Source organism: Capsicum annuum, chromosome 1 (assembly GCF_002878395.1).
Source record: "Capsicum annuum cultivar UCD-10X-F1 chromosome 1, UCD10Xv1.1, whole genome shotgun sequence".
In the NCBI taxonomy this organism is placed as follows: domain Eukaryota; kingdom Viridiplantae; phylum Streptophyta; class Magnoliopsida; order Solanales; family Solanaceae; genus Capsicum; species Capsicum annuum.
In genome coordinates, this window is record NC_061111.1 from 59,343,338 (window position 1) to 59,357,851 (window position 14,514).

Consider the following 14,514-nt stretch of genomic DNA (forward strand, 5'->3'; position numbering starts at 1 on the left):
TCTTGTTTATGGTTTGGATTGTAAAAAATTTCTGCATCGTATTAGAAACATGAATAGTACAACCTGAGTCAAGCCACCAAGTATTATAAGGAACTTCAGTTAAATTTAATTTGAGATATGTAAAACCATTACGCTTACCTTTTTTTCTCAAATCATGCCTTACATTTCAGGAAATCTTTCTAAAAGTGTCTAGATTTTCAACAAAAATGACACTTACCATTCTTGTGTCCCTTTTTACGTACTTGAGATAAGGACTCATTAACATTAAGTTGCTTCTTTTTTCCCTTACCCTACTTCTTTCCTTTCTTTTCAGCTCCTTGATGATTTACAAAGTTAATGGAGTAGGTTTCTTGATTCTTCAGCCTTGTTTCCTCCTGAACCAGCATACTGTGCAATTCATGCACGTTCTATTTGTCTTCATGGTGTTGTAGTTCATTTGAAAAGCACCATACTCAGACGGCAATGAGTTGATGATGAATTGCACAAGGAAATTTTGTTCCACTTCCATTTCCAAATACCTAAGTTTTGCTTCTATGTTTGCTATTTTAATGACATGATCATGCATAGTACGTAAACCATCAAACTTCATGGTGGTCAAAGTACCCATTAGTATCCCAGCAAGAGACTTATCAACAATTTGGGGGATTCTTCCACTAGTTTCAGAAGTTCTTTTGCGTTTTCAGTTTTGGAAAGAGTAGTCTTAATGTTGCCCGCAATATTCATTCGCATAAACATTAGGCCTAATGTTAGATCGATCCTAATGCTTATAATAGAACCTTTCTTCATCACTGCTAATTTAAGTAATAACAGTTGACTTCTAGAGTAAAGTGCAACATCAACATCTAAATCTCCAAAATGGAGTCTGATTTGTTCGCACCAATCTGAAAAGTTAAGACCATTAAACGTCGTAACAGAGGAAATCATTAGTTCCTAAACTTTGCACTGATACCACGTGTAAGGATTATAAGATTTCAGAATCATAGAACTTAATGATTTTCACATACCATTCTATAACAATAAGTCAGTCAAGAAACATACCGAAATTCTTCATAACTTTTCTTCCTGTTCTAAAACCAAGAACATAAGTTTTGTTTCTTTCTTTTTACCTTACGTTTCAGAATAGTTTTGATAAAACTTACTCTATATTTTAACAAAGAGAGGACCCCTTTTATAATACTGAGAATAGAATAGTTATTTTTTCATGCTCCATCAATGTGACTTGTGGATATAGTAATTCTAATCCCACTAACACTCCATCAACATGAGTTGTGAATAATAGTTAGTGGTCTTAATCTCAGTAGGTAATTTTTTCATACAGATGTTGGATTTAACTTATTGATTATTAAATCAAAATAAATTAATAATGTGGGCCATAAAAACTTACACTTTGAAATTCTAAGATGGACCATTAATGGTTACCACCGACCATCCGTACATCTGACCAGAAGACTATGGAATCCTCCAAAGCTTCCGAAATTTAAATGATAGCTTGAGTAACATTTCTTGCAAAGTCTTTTGAAATGAATGGGGTATCTAAATAAACAAGTAAAAAGAGCCCTTCTTTCAGATGAAGAAGTGCGTTCTTGGACACGCTAACTATTACAACTTAATGCTATTGATTTACAATTAAGGCACCTTTTCTGCCTGCCACATCACAGAGCTCTTTTATGGAACATCGAGTTTACTTGTCTGTGCTGATTCCTCAACACTCTTCATTACAAGAGATATTGTTGTTTTTGCAGGGGAGCACTTTTCAGTTTACTAAGGGATGAAGGATATAGAGAAAATCCTTCTGTTTATCTCTGGCTCTCCTCCATAAATAGTGTCAATATCTGAAATTTCTCTTTTGCTAGCAAAACAAATTGTTGTTGTGGGTGGAAACTAATCTGTTGATGCAAGTGTAATTCTGCTATCTAATCTACACATATCTAAAAACCACCTGATGAAATGAGGTACTATTAGTATTAACTAGCAACTTACTTGAATCTTAACCTATGTATCTAGTATAGCAGTCTTTTTGGCTGCTGGAAACTTCTGGTTTACGTATGACAAATATTTTGCCTGCTGGTTCTAGTGTTAATATTTTATAATTGAGTAAATATATAATTATCCCCTGATCTTGTCCGAGTTTAGCAAAAAGACATCTAAACTTTAATTTCGATCTATTATCGCACGATTCTTCTTTATTTCGTTACAAATACACCATTTTTCGCTGAATCCAGTCACAATAAAGAAAGTGAATGCACGCACCAATCAGGTGCTGCCACGTGTCAAATATTTATAATTTCATATTTTATTTATTTTTTTAATAAATTTTTTCTTTTTATTTAATTTATCACCCCTCTCCCCCCACCCCACCCTACCTCGTGTCCAACAGCTCCCCCTCCCCCATGCGTCCAGGTTCAACAGCTCCCCCTTCCCCCGCCTCCAGTTTCCTCCATTAAAATGGAGCTTAAATCTCCTGTACAATCTCCATTTTAATGGAGCTTTAAGCTCCATTTTTATTTATGACCCCACCCCACCTCCCCACCCCCACCCCGTGCAACACCTTCCTCCCCCATTCCTGTCCAGTTCCCTCCATTAAAATGGAGCTTAAAGCTCCATTAAAATATAGATTGTACATCAGATTTCCTTTTTAAAATTATGGTGATAATGATGTTGTTGTTGTTGCTTTAATTGATGTTTTTGTTGTTGTAATTGATGTTGTTGTTGAGTTATGGTGATGAAGAAGAAGTTGGGGAAGAAGACAATGGTGGATGAGTGGGGTTGCGGGGGTGGGGTGGGTGGGTAGTGGTTATGAAATAATTTTAAAAAATAAATAAGTATTAATTTAAAAACATATATAAATTATATATTAAATTATTTACACGTGGCAGCTTCTAATTGGTCAATTTTTGCCTTTTCACGCGCTTGTGGCGCGTGTATACACGTAGAGGATCAAAATAGTGTATTTGCAACGAAATAAAGAAGGTTAGTGGGGTAATAGATCGAAGCTAAAGTTTAGGTGTCTTTTTGAAAATTTCGGACAAGATCAGTGATGTAATTATGTATTTACTCTTCAAAATTAGCTAATCAACATAAGTAATTAGTTCTACTTGTTGTGTTGATCTAATTTATTTGTGTCCGTATTTTCATCATTTCGTAGCACATTTCTGACTCATACCTTATATTACTGTTCTTGTTAAGATGATATGTTTTGTTGATATATTTGTGCTAGAAGCTCATAACTTGTAACACCATATCCCTGGGTGTATATTAGTTTTTCCGCATTATGACTTCAAACTTATGTTTGGCAAAACAAGATGTTAGCTTTCATAAGCTCCTCATTAGCTCCCCAATTAACCGATTTGAAATTCAAGTCTCATATCTTATAATAGGATCATGACAGAATCACGTCGTTAGTCGGCTACAATCTTGTTTGAGTGAATAGTTGCATAGTTTAATTTTATTGTCATTAAAAATTTATATTTTTCATGGCTCTTAGCTAATTTGAAGAGAAAAAACATAAAATTCTCTCTGAACTTGTTCACTGAACTTACTTTACCACTTTAACTTTATGAGTAATTCTTTACCCTCCTAAACTCTTTCCAAATGAATTTAATACCCCCTTTAGAGGTGACGTTCAAAGGACCTTCTCTTTATTTCCTTTTCTTTGTTTTTGGTTATTTTCTTTCTTCCCTTTCATTTAAAGTGCTTGCACCATTTTTCACAATGAACACAGATCAAAATATTTACCCGACATTTTTTCGACGAACTCCTCAATATGTGCTTTTTATTTCTTATATTTTTTTAATCCATAATTTCAAAACAAATAAAGATGGAGGCTTTCTTCTTCTAAAAGTAAATCATCACAAAAAACCCCAATTTTTCCGAGATGAAATTTGGAAGTATACCCTTAATGGACTTTTTGATTCCAATGGATTATTGAGGGTACAAGTTTAATGTACTTGAATAAAGTAAAAGAACTATTGTCATGGTTCCCTGCCTCTGACGAATGGAGCAAACTCTGTGGCCAATTTCCTACCGCAAAATGCGCTGACCGAGGAATAGAGGATTAGCCTCCCGGTTGCCGGCTGTGGGGATACCTTGGGCAATCAAAAAAAAAAAAAAAACATTGTCATGGTTGTATTTGAACAAGCATCACATGCAAGTCAATCTCACTCCCTAAGTTTCAAGAATAGTGGAAGATAAAAAGATAAGAAGTTTAAAAAAATATTAAAAAAAATAAATTTAACAGGTGGAGGTGCGTGTAGAACACCTCCCACCACAAGTGTGGTTATCTATTTCTAAGGAGGTATTAAATTCACTTGAAATGAGTTAGAGTGCTAAGTTTAGGGTGAAATGTTGTCTTTTCTCTAATTTGAATTTTGTATTTAGTTGTGCTTGTATCCTTCATTGTGCTATTATAGTTAACTTTCCAGAGTGGTAAAATCATATTCATGTAAAATTGATTAATGGTTATATTCATGTACTAAATGTCTGATAATTTTAATATGTGATTAACAATAATCTTCTGATTTTCTATTGCTAATTGGCTAATTAATGTAAGCTAAATTTAACCAATTAACTAGGCATCAATACATAGCATAGCATATGGATTTCATACATTAGGATTTATAGTGCATTCCCAAAAAAAAATTAATTCAGCTCCGCATAATATAGTCAAAGTACGGTTAAGCAATGCACATGATATATTTGTTCACATTCCAAGAGAAAGTCATTTGCAGGAACATTTTAGGTCATAATAAGAGTAGGTAGATGAAAGATTCGACAGGTGTGAAATTCCATAACGTTCGAAGAGCCAAGGATTTGCTGGGAATTCTTGATCAAAACAGAGGCAGTGTGGAAAAATCAAAATCAATATGAATGGAAGATGTCTCTAAAAACCCTTTCTCAGTAAGGAAAGGTACGAAGTCACTCGACTAAAATTTTGAGCTACTCTCCAGATTGCCTTAATATTTGGATTAAATGTTTATATGCTTGAACTATAGAGCAGTCTTTATACATTGAAGGAAATATAAGCCAATTAATCATATCATCAAGGACAGTCTTAATAGTTATAAACATTTAGCTTGCAATTATATTACTGTGTGTAATTACGAAAAAGATAATATAAACTCATAAATTTTATTTACTGAACTTTGTAGTGGAATCCAATTAGCTAACTAATAATTAGGCTGAATATGAACTAGGAAAGTAAAAAAAATTCTATGCTTCCCAGCAACTCAGAGACAAATCCTGCAATTTTCGAATGAATTGAAGTTAAGAGCTTTAAGGATGAATGAAGTAGAAAATACAAGGATATACAAAACGTAATCTTCTAAAGGATAGAGATTAAGTTGGATACCTAGAAGCTACACACTAAAATCTTTTCTTGTGCCTTTTTATTGTCATAATAATTCTGTGTTCCAATTGTATAATCATCCACGACAACCACGTTGGATATTGAGTTGACAACGTTATGTATATTATGGACAGTCCAACAACTAGACCACAACTGTAACCCATGAGAATTGCCTGTCAACTGATCATTGGTGAATCTTTTCCTCCTTCTTGATCTAGCTCAACTAGAGTTGTCACTTGTGGTACCCCGTCACCACCATCACAATCTTTTGACAGTGGAAATCCACGTAGTCCATCATTTCCTTCGCATTAGCTATTCTCAAACGTATAAAATTATTTTCCTTTGGGGATGCATCCAACAAGTTGATTGTGAGAGAGATTTAAGACTGCAAGAAATGTGAGGGATGCAAGTTGCTGTGGAATTTCTCTGCCAATTTTGTTTGATAAGAGATCCAATGATTCAAGTACAAATAAATAATGCAATGATGCTGGTATATGGCCTTCCAAGTGATTAGGAGATAAGTTTAACTTACGAAGCCCAGCGAGATCTCCAATTATGTTTGGTATAGGACCTTCAAATCTATTCCTTGAGAGATTGATAATTCTGTTTTTATTCATCAAATTCGAACAAAAAACAAGATCCAATCCCTTTGTAGTAGTTGTCGAGGAATTATCACAATTATAAAAGTCAATCCCTATCATGTCCTCATCAATTACTTTCATGGCATGAAAATTCTGAAAAAGATTTACTAGTAAATTTCTACTAAATTCATTGGATGAGAGATCAATAATTCGAAGTTTTGCAAATTAAACAAGTTTCAATTATTTGAACTTTTAATGGGCTTGTGCAAGAAGCCAACTTTAAAATGACTAAACTTGGTAGGGTGCCCAACAGTCTTGGAAATGTGTCATTCAACTGATTGTTACCTAAATTCAGAAGTTCCAAATCTATGCAATTGATCAAACATCGTGGAATTTTTCCCTCTAGCTTATTCCCATCCAATTTAATAACGTAGAATTGGTTTCCAAATGTAAAAGTTGTATTAATTATCCCACTAAGACAATTGGATGAGGCTTATCTCCAGTAGATGATCTCTCCAGTTGCTGCAGTACACCATTATTCTTGCGACATCTGTCCCATTTTAAATCTAATGGTCAGCATTTAGCAGGCCCTTAAACCATGGTTAAGCCTCTTAATTATCTGTTTTACTACTTTTTTTATGGGCAACATTAAATTAGGCAAGAATCTTTCTATTCTTGGCTAATTTTATTCGCCATCTACACGATACTCCTTTCCAAATAAAAAGTTAAAACTCATTTTTAGGATTTTAGAGCTTTTCATGTACCTCCAAACCTTAATCATTGATCTTGTCGACCATTAGATTCATACATTTTTTATAATTTTTCATTCGGTATTCTCATTGGAACCCAACTAAATTCAAATTCGTGCTGAAACATCCTACATTGAGGATAAAACACTCCCACAAAAAAGGGTCCTCGTACTTTATTTCATATAAACTAGCTAACTTGGATTTAGTCTTGTCAATTTTCTGTTTCTCAATAAGATGTGAAGAGGATGTTTGTCTTTATAATATATTAGCAATCACAGAAAACTCAATATACATAACGTAAATGATGAAAATAGGTTTTAGTCTTGTCAATTTTCGGATTCTCATTAAGATGTGAAGGGGATATTTGTCTGCATAATACATTTACAATCACAGGAAACTTAATACACATAATGTGAATAATTAAGATAGGTTATTTATTAGCAAATTCGATAATTCAATGTAAATAACACATGAGTAGCTGAGTGAAATTTTCCTAATTGCATTTTCAGAACTTGAAACATGAAGAGCCTAAAGGAGTATTAAGTGACACTGAACACCTCACAAAAGAGAAAATAGAAGAGGTAATAAATGAATATTTGAATGACTTCAAGAAGATTCACTTTAAGATAAGGGTTGGCATTCTTTCATGTTAGCCTACATACTCTCTAAAGCAGCGATGAAAGTGCACAGGATCATGGACAGCAGGCCAAGAAGTATCCATCTATATAGATCAATTGCGTCTACCCTATTTTTGTGAAAATAGATATCAACTACAATTGTGGGAAACTGTCTATTGAAGAAGGTGCGGAGAGTCCTGTAAGGCTTGTTGTGCAGCCTGATCATGGCCCTTCTAGTTTATTCTTTGATAAAAAAAAAGTCTCATCATTCGAGTGGGATTATGTTGTTCATTGTAAACGCGCAGATGATTATATAAGCCTATAGTACTAAGTTGTGCCTGATAGTTTGAGGGATATATTCCTCTCTAATGATGTGATGAACTTGAATTGAAAGGACATCGCCATGACCTTAATCTTTGACACTATAAGAGTTTCCAGGAAGTTTTATCACCAATTTGTATGTTACCTCACTCACTAAAGTCAGGAATTACTTGAAGTACTATTGATTTTGAGGTTGATCACATTGTTTTTGTTATTCTTATTTGCTGATGATGTCAAGTTTTCACAGGTTAATCATTTGTATATTTAGTAAATCGGTTCCATTCTCTCTAACCGCTTAAGCTTTTAGATGAGATTGTGCGGTCATCATGATTTGAAATCTTACTCAACCATTATCCACACATATTTGCCCTATTGAAAGGATCATGTTTGCGCGTCTGTTTTAGCTTGTTTAGTAATCATCGAAGAATCCTCAGTTTTAAGTGGATTGAGAAATAATATTTTTAGAGTTGAAAAATACTGCTACTGGCTTTGGGAAAGGCTTCAAACAATATCTCAACGCTTTCTGTTATTGGGAAAGAACCAAAGTTTACTTATCCCTTTTTATGCAAATCATGAATTTGTATAGCTTAACATCTGGTTATTGATTAAGTGCTTGCTCTTGCTTTATATTCTTGAAGACTGAGAAAATATGTTAGTTTATTTGATTTTACGCTGCACATATGCAAAAAAAGACCAATGAGATAGTTTGAGTATACTGGTCAATTTCCCTAAACATTTACCTATACTCGACAACATAACAGTTTCTCCTATTGTCATGCAGAGGTCGATGAAGATCCTGTCATCTTTTGTTCTCCCTTTTGTTATTGCTAAGAGTATTTACAAGATATGGTGGTTTTCCTTCAGGGAAACCTAAATTCCTTATCTGTACAATGACATTTTGAGCAATATCTTCATATGCATACTGTTAATATGCTCCTGACTCTACCGCATATCGATTTGCTTCATTGTATGTATTCTATTCCAATTAATATGCTGCCTACAGATCCTTAGATTGAAAGAGTACTTCAAATAAAAATCTCATTAGCATTGTAATAATTGCAACCCATATAGCCAAAGCACCAGTTGGAAAAATTTATTTTTTGCACGAAGAAACATGCATTGGACTAACTGCATAATTTTTTGTAATTTAAAGGTGAAAATAAAAAAAAGGGACAAGAGAGAAGGAACTCGCATAATATCCTATTTTTATATAACTATGGTGACCGGTCTAGTTTTTGCACACCTCAACTAAATCCATGGGATACCTTTGAACAGCGGGCACGTGTTCAAAAAAAATAATTTCGCTCTGTTTTCACATGTCTTTATGTTTTAGATATGATGTTCTTGTTGAGAGTTTGTTCATTTCTTTCTGTACGTCGAAATTCTTAATAAATCTAAAGAGAACAAAGCTTCGAAGAAAAGAGTTGCAACGGTAAGTGGATAGTCATAAGATCATGAAGCACCATACGATTCAGTAGTTGCATGAAAAAAACATATGAAATCCTTGCACAGTAGAATTGCATAAATTAAATATGCACCCACTGCAAAAACCATATGAAATGTGCAAGGACTTACACAGTAGGTAAGCAAGGAAGCTAAGTTCTTTGTGAACAACCATTATGAATGAGGATATTTCAAATAGACAACTATATGTAAAACAGAGGCATAAGCTTCAACTCGACAAATTCGTCCACTAACTCGAGAAATTAAAAAATAGAGGTATAAGCTTCAACTAGTCAGAAGAACAGAAACCAAAGGCAAACAATGGCTCCTCAGCTAACAAGTTTAACAAACTGAGCAAAGCATTGGCGCAAGCTTCATCAAAGTAACACAAAACTGAAAAATAAGGTAGACGCAATTGCATCTCTTTTTAAACTAAATAATACCACGTTTAATTTGTTTATTGAATTCTTACATTTCAGGCTGATAATGTAGCAGATTGATGCTTAAAAACAAATCTATCAATAGAGGATGCTAAATAATGTTCTGGATTTTGGTGATCAAGACTATGGTTGCAGAAATCGCCATCACCATGAAACCCTGCCTTTTTGAAGTTGCTATAATCAACGTTGAGATCACTTGTTTAAATTGTTAAATGTAACATCCTACAATTAGTTAAGATCAAACATGTATCGAGATGAGTACATTACTTATTAGAAGGAAAAAAAAAAAAGCAGCATCAAACTTGTTTACTAACTCTTAAGAGTTGACTCAGACTTCCATGGGATGATCCTTGAGACAATTGTGAAAGGCACCATAGAGGAAAGCTTTCTTCTACTATACCCTGTTATTTAAAGGGAAAATATAACTTGTTACACTATAATAAACAATAAAAAATTAATATCTCGTAAGATACCATATCCATTGATGCATCTGATAAAGGAGGATATGGGACTTGAAGAGATGAAAAGTTATCTGACTGCTCATCAATTTGGCCAATTGGAGATTTTGGCAATGAACTCTTATTTTTTCTCTAGGCCTTTTCCATAAAAATCTTTGGTCGAGTATTAGAACGATGAGTTGGTTGCTTCCATTTTAACCCAGTTACCTTTGAGATATTTAAGTTATCAACAAACACTATCTCGTTCGCTTTATTTTGGATATTATTGTCTTGAGTTGGCTCTTCAACAAATTCTTTTCTCTTCTTTATATCGTTTAACTTTGTAATTAGCTCATTCACACATATTGCAGCCAATCAATACCCTTATTTGGATCCAGAAGCTTCACTTGAAATTTGGACAAAAGTTTGACATAAATGTCTATACCTCGTAATAACTTCAACTTTTGGATTAGAATCTTTTGTTACTAGATTGATATCCATCTCATGCATGTTTTTAACATCTTTTGTCCACCTCTTTAGTATATAATATGCAGGTATCATATTTTTTACATTCAATATATGTAGGATCTTTAAAGCATGTCTGCATAGTATACCCATAAACTCAAACATTTTGTAGCTACAAGAAACTTGAGTTACTGTCCGTTTCACGATTATTGCATGCTCCTTAACACTTTCATAAGTGCTAACATTGTATGTACAAAAATCTTCTTCATCATAAATGTCCTTAATAGAAACAAGTAATGATCTTTCCCATTCATTTTGAAATATGTCAAATATAGTTGGGGTATATATACCCCTGGCATGATCAGTAAAGGAAGCTTAACCTTTAAAATAGGTATTCTTTAGGTCATATCAAATTTGACTTATTCTCATTGGTGCGCTTATCATCTACTAACATTTCAAAATGCTTAAAAAAATTGAACAATATCCAAATCAAATTTCAAATATCCCCTCAAAGATTCATTAAAGCTCTCACTTAATTGTGTGCTTCGCATACCTGCTGAAAATGTATTTCTTCCATAAGTCATCGACCATTTCTTCCTTATAGCAAATGTAGCTTTCAACCAACTATTATCTTCGAGTTCATAATTATTAAGCATATCCTGCCATGCACTTAAAAAATCCTCCTCATATTCGTAATCATAAAGCAATTTTCTAAAATCTTTCGAAAATGATGAATTAGATCTAAAGATATGGTTAAGATGTTTAAACACATTTTTTTCTAAGTGCCATACACATAGGCGATGATATGTTTGGGGCATTATTGATGAGACAACAGAGGCTATTGCTGGATCTTGATCTGTCATGAATGTTTGTGGTTTATCTGCAGCCATAATCCTAAAGAATGTGTTAAAAAGCCATTCAAACGATTAAGTTGATTATTCATACAGAAGAGCTGCACAAATATAACCATTTCCCTGTGATTATTGAAACCAACAAATAATACCAAGGGTCGATACTCTTTATTTGTCCTATATGTTGTATAAAAAGACACAACATCTCCATAGATCTTAAAATCTCTTATCATCTTTGCATCAGGCCAAAATACATTAGTGATCAAACTATCATTATCTAACTGCAAATAAAATCGAAAAGCAGGATCTTCTAGTGTTCCTTTTTTTCAAAATAATTCACCAAGCTACGACCCACCCAATGTTTCAAACTTTCTTGTCTTTTGTCCCTAAGATAATTCTTATGATCCCTCTTTGTGTAACCTAAAAAAGATTGTCCTCCTGTTTGATGAGCAACATATTCAAATGAAGCTTTTCGGACGTATTCCTGAATCATCCAACAAGTCAAGTTCATATGCTTGAACAACTTTTATCTTTCTTTGAGACGGTAAGAGATGAGCCAAAGTAGGATCAACAAGAGGATGGTTATGTTTATCTTCAAACGAAATGATGCGAAGCACTCCATTCGATTGACGACTAATAATACTATGAGCTAAGCACCCTGTCCTGGTTTTCTTTCTGTGCTTTTTGACCATCGAATCTCGTTTTTCTATGTTTCTGTAATCTTTCTTATAACACGTAAATTTTTTTGAAGTTACATAACCTTGGACTCTATTTTTATTAGCATATTCTTTTTGAACACTAAACCTAATTGAAGTTCTATATTCATTTTAGCATTCATAGGCGTGCTCATCAGAATTAAATTCCATCCCAATTTTTATTGACACATTACATTCACCTTGAGGCTTAGTTGATGTGGGATTTATAAATCTACATTAAGAAGGTATAAATTAAAAAAATAATATTTAATCATAATTCTGAAAACAATAATTTAAAATTTTTATCAAAAGAAGAATTACAATACCTATGGAAAGGATACTAAATCACGAAGCAAATAGCTTTAAAATCGCATGTTTCTAACTTGTCGCAAGCATCAATAGTTGAGGATCATACTAGTGATCACATATAGACGTACAATGCTATACTTCAATAAGAATTCTCACTACATGCGCTTATCCAAATGAATGTATTTGATATTACATTATCAAAAATAATGCAAGAACAAGGAAGAACCTGTTTTGATTTTGTCACTTAATTTCTGAAAAAACTTTTGCTATCAACAGAGAGATACTTTTTTTCTTATAAGTTCTGGCTGTTAGTGTAGACGAATGAATTTTTTGTTCTTGCTGATAACTGTTGAGTTTTTCATGATTTTCATGTAAGAAAATATTGAATTTTAACCAAAGATTTTTCAGCAATTTTTTCCGATGCTTTAAGAGTAGAAAGATTTTTGCCTAATCAGATAATTAGGAGGCTTAACCATGGTTTAAGGGGTTGTAAATGCTGATTATTAGATTTAAAATATGACAGATGTCACAAGAATAACGGTGTACTATAGCAATTGGAGAGATCATCTACTGGAGATGAGCCTTGTCCAAGACGGATAATTGTTGCTTAAATCCAAGACCTGAAGTTCTCATCTCACCCAAATAGGGATGTGCATCAATCGATTCGGTCTGATTTTATGTATTATCGGTTGAGTTTATCGATTTTTTATTTTTAAATATACTAAACCAATAAACAAACCAATAAACAGATTTTTTATCGATTTTTAGTCCTTAACGATTCGGTTTTCGATTTTACCGATAAGAAAGTACTCATAAAATAAAAAAGTAGTAACTAACATGAAAAGAAATCGAATCTTTGCTGCAACGAAAATCCTACCTGATGTGTTTGAATTTACAAGATTCTTCAAACTTGAACTAAATATTAGTTAAGAGAAATTAAGAGTTTGTATAATTGAAATAATATGTTTGTTAATTTAGCATATTAATTTAGTATATTCTTATTGGGTTATCGGTTTACCTAATAACCCAATAAGAAAAACCAAAACCGAACCAATAACCCAATAATTTAAAAAACAAAAACTGTTAACCCAATACCAATAGACCAATAACATTCTTATTGGTTTGCTTTATTGGTCAATTCGGTTTTGGCACACCCCTATACCCAAACATTGTGGGATTGTTCCGTTCAAACTATTGCTTCCCAAGTCTAGCGCTAACAGTGATTTCAAATTGAGGACAGTTGAAGCAATCTATCCAGTGAATTTTATTTTTTTTTGGTCAAAACCAACAGATTTATTTAAAACCCAAGCAAATTACGTCATCCAGTCTTACATCTATAGAACCAGTATAAACACCAAAAACAGAAGAGAATGCAGAACCACCTGTTCATGCATACCTCCTCTATACTATCTTTCTTCCTCTAATATCCTCATAACCCACGTTCTATCCCTCCTGTAGTATCGTCTATGAATTTTATCAGCTATCTTCAACTTGCATTCCATTTTTATGTTATTGCATATGACCTTTGGATGAGGCACGTTATGGTCCCAAACAGCTTCATTTCTAGCAATCCATATATGGTATATGAGAGCTGCCGAAGCAGCCCAAAGTAAGTCTCTGTTGAGTTTTCCAGGTGCCCTTCTCGCAATCATGATCCATCAGCCACTGATGTCTCTGTTGGTAATCTTGATCTGCATCCACTGCAAAATATTTGTGACACAAGTATTGGAGAAATCACATTGAAAGAACAAGTGTTCTATTGTCTCACGCTGATTTGCACATAGTGCAAAATTTTCCTCATCACTCAAACCCAACCTCTTAAGCCTAGTTTTGGTCATCAATCTTCTATGCATTGCTATCCAACATATGAATTGATGTTTTGGAATACTAGCTTTGCACCACACCCCTCTCCATGAAGGCCAGTGAGGCTGTTGGTTTAAAACCGTTAAAGGGAAATAACGCAGGAATTCAATTTAAAGCTGGCTGCAAAAATAGAGATGGAGTTTGAAGAAGCGAATATGCATAGAGTGATTATTTTCTTGTTAAAAGACCGCGTCTAATTGATCATCAACTTAGCAACTTAAATAGTTTCTATTACAACTAAAAATAGGACAAAGAAATAACCGATTTCTACTAAAATTAAAATAACTAATTAGTTTCCTACTAAAGATAGGACTCCTAATTTAATTAAGATTGTACGTAAAAAAAAATTGGAGAGAAAGAAAACAAAGAAACATGTGCATTCCTAAAGCAACTCTCAAC

The 14,514-nt window shown here is 33.5% G+C and overlaps 1 pseudogene; it reads right to left on the minus strand.

Annotated features, from left to right (window-relative positions):
* Positions 1 to 606: 606 nt before the first annotated feature.
* Positions 607 to 14,514, minus strand: part of LOC107849338 — a 33,076-nt pseudogene continuing 19,168 nt past the window's right edge.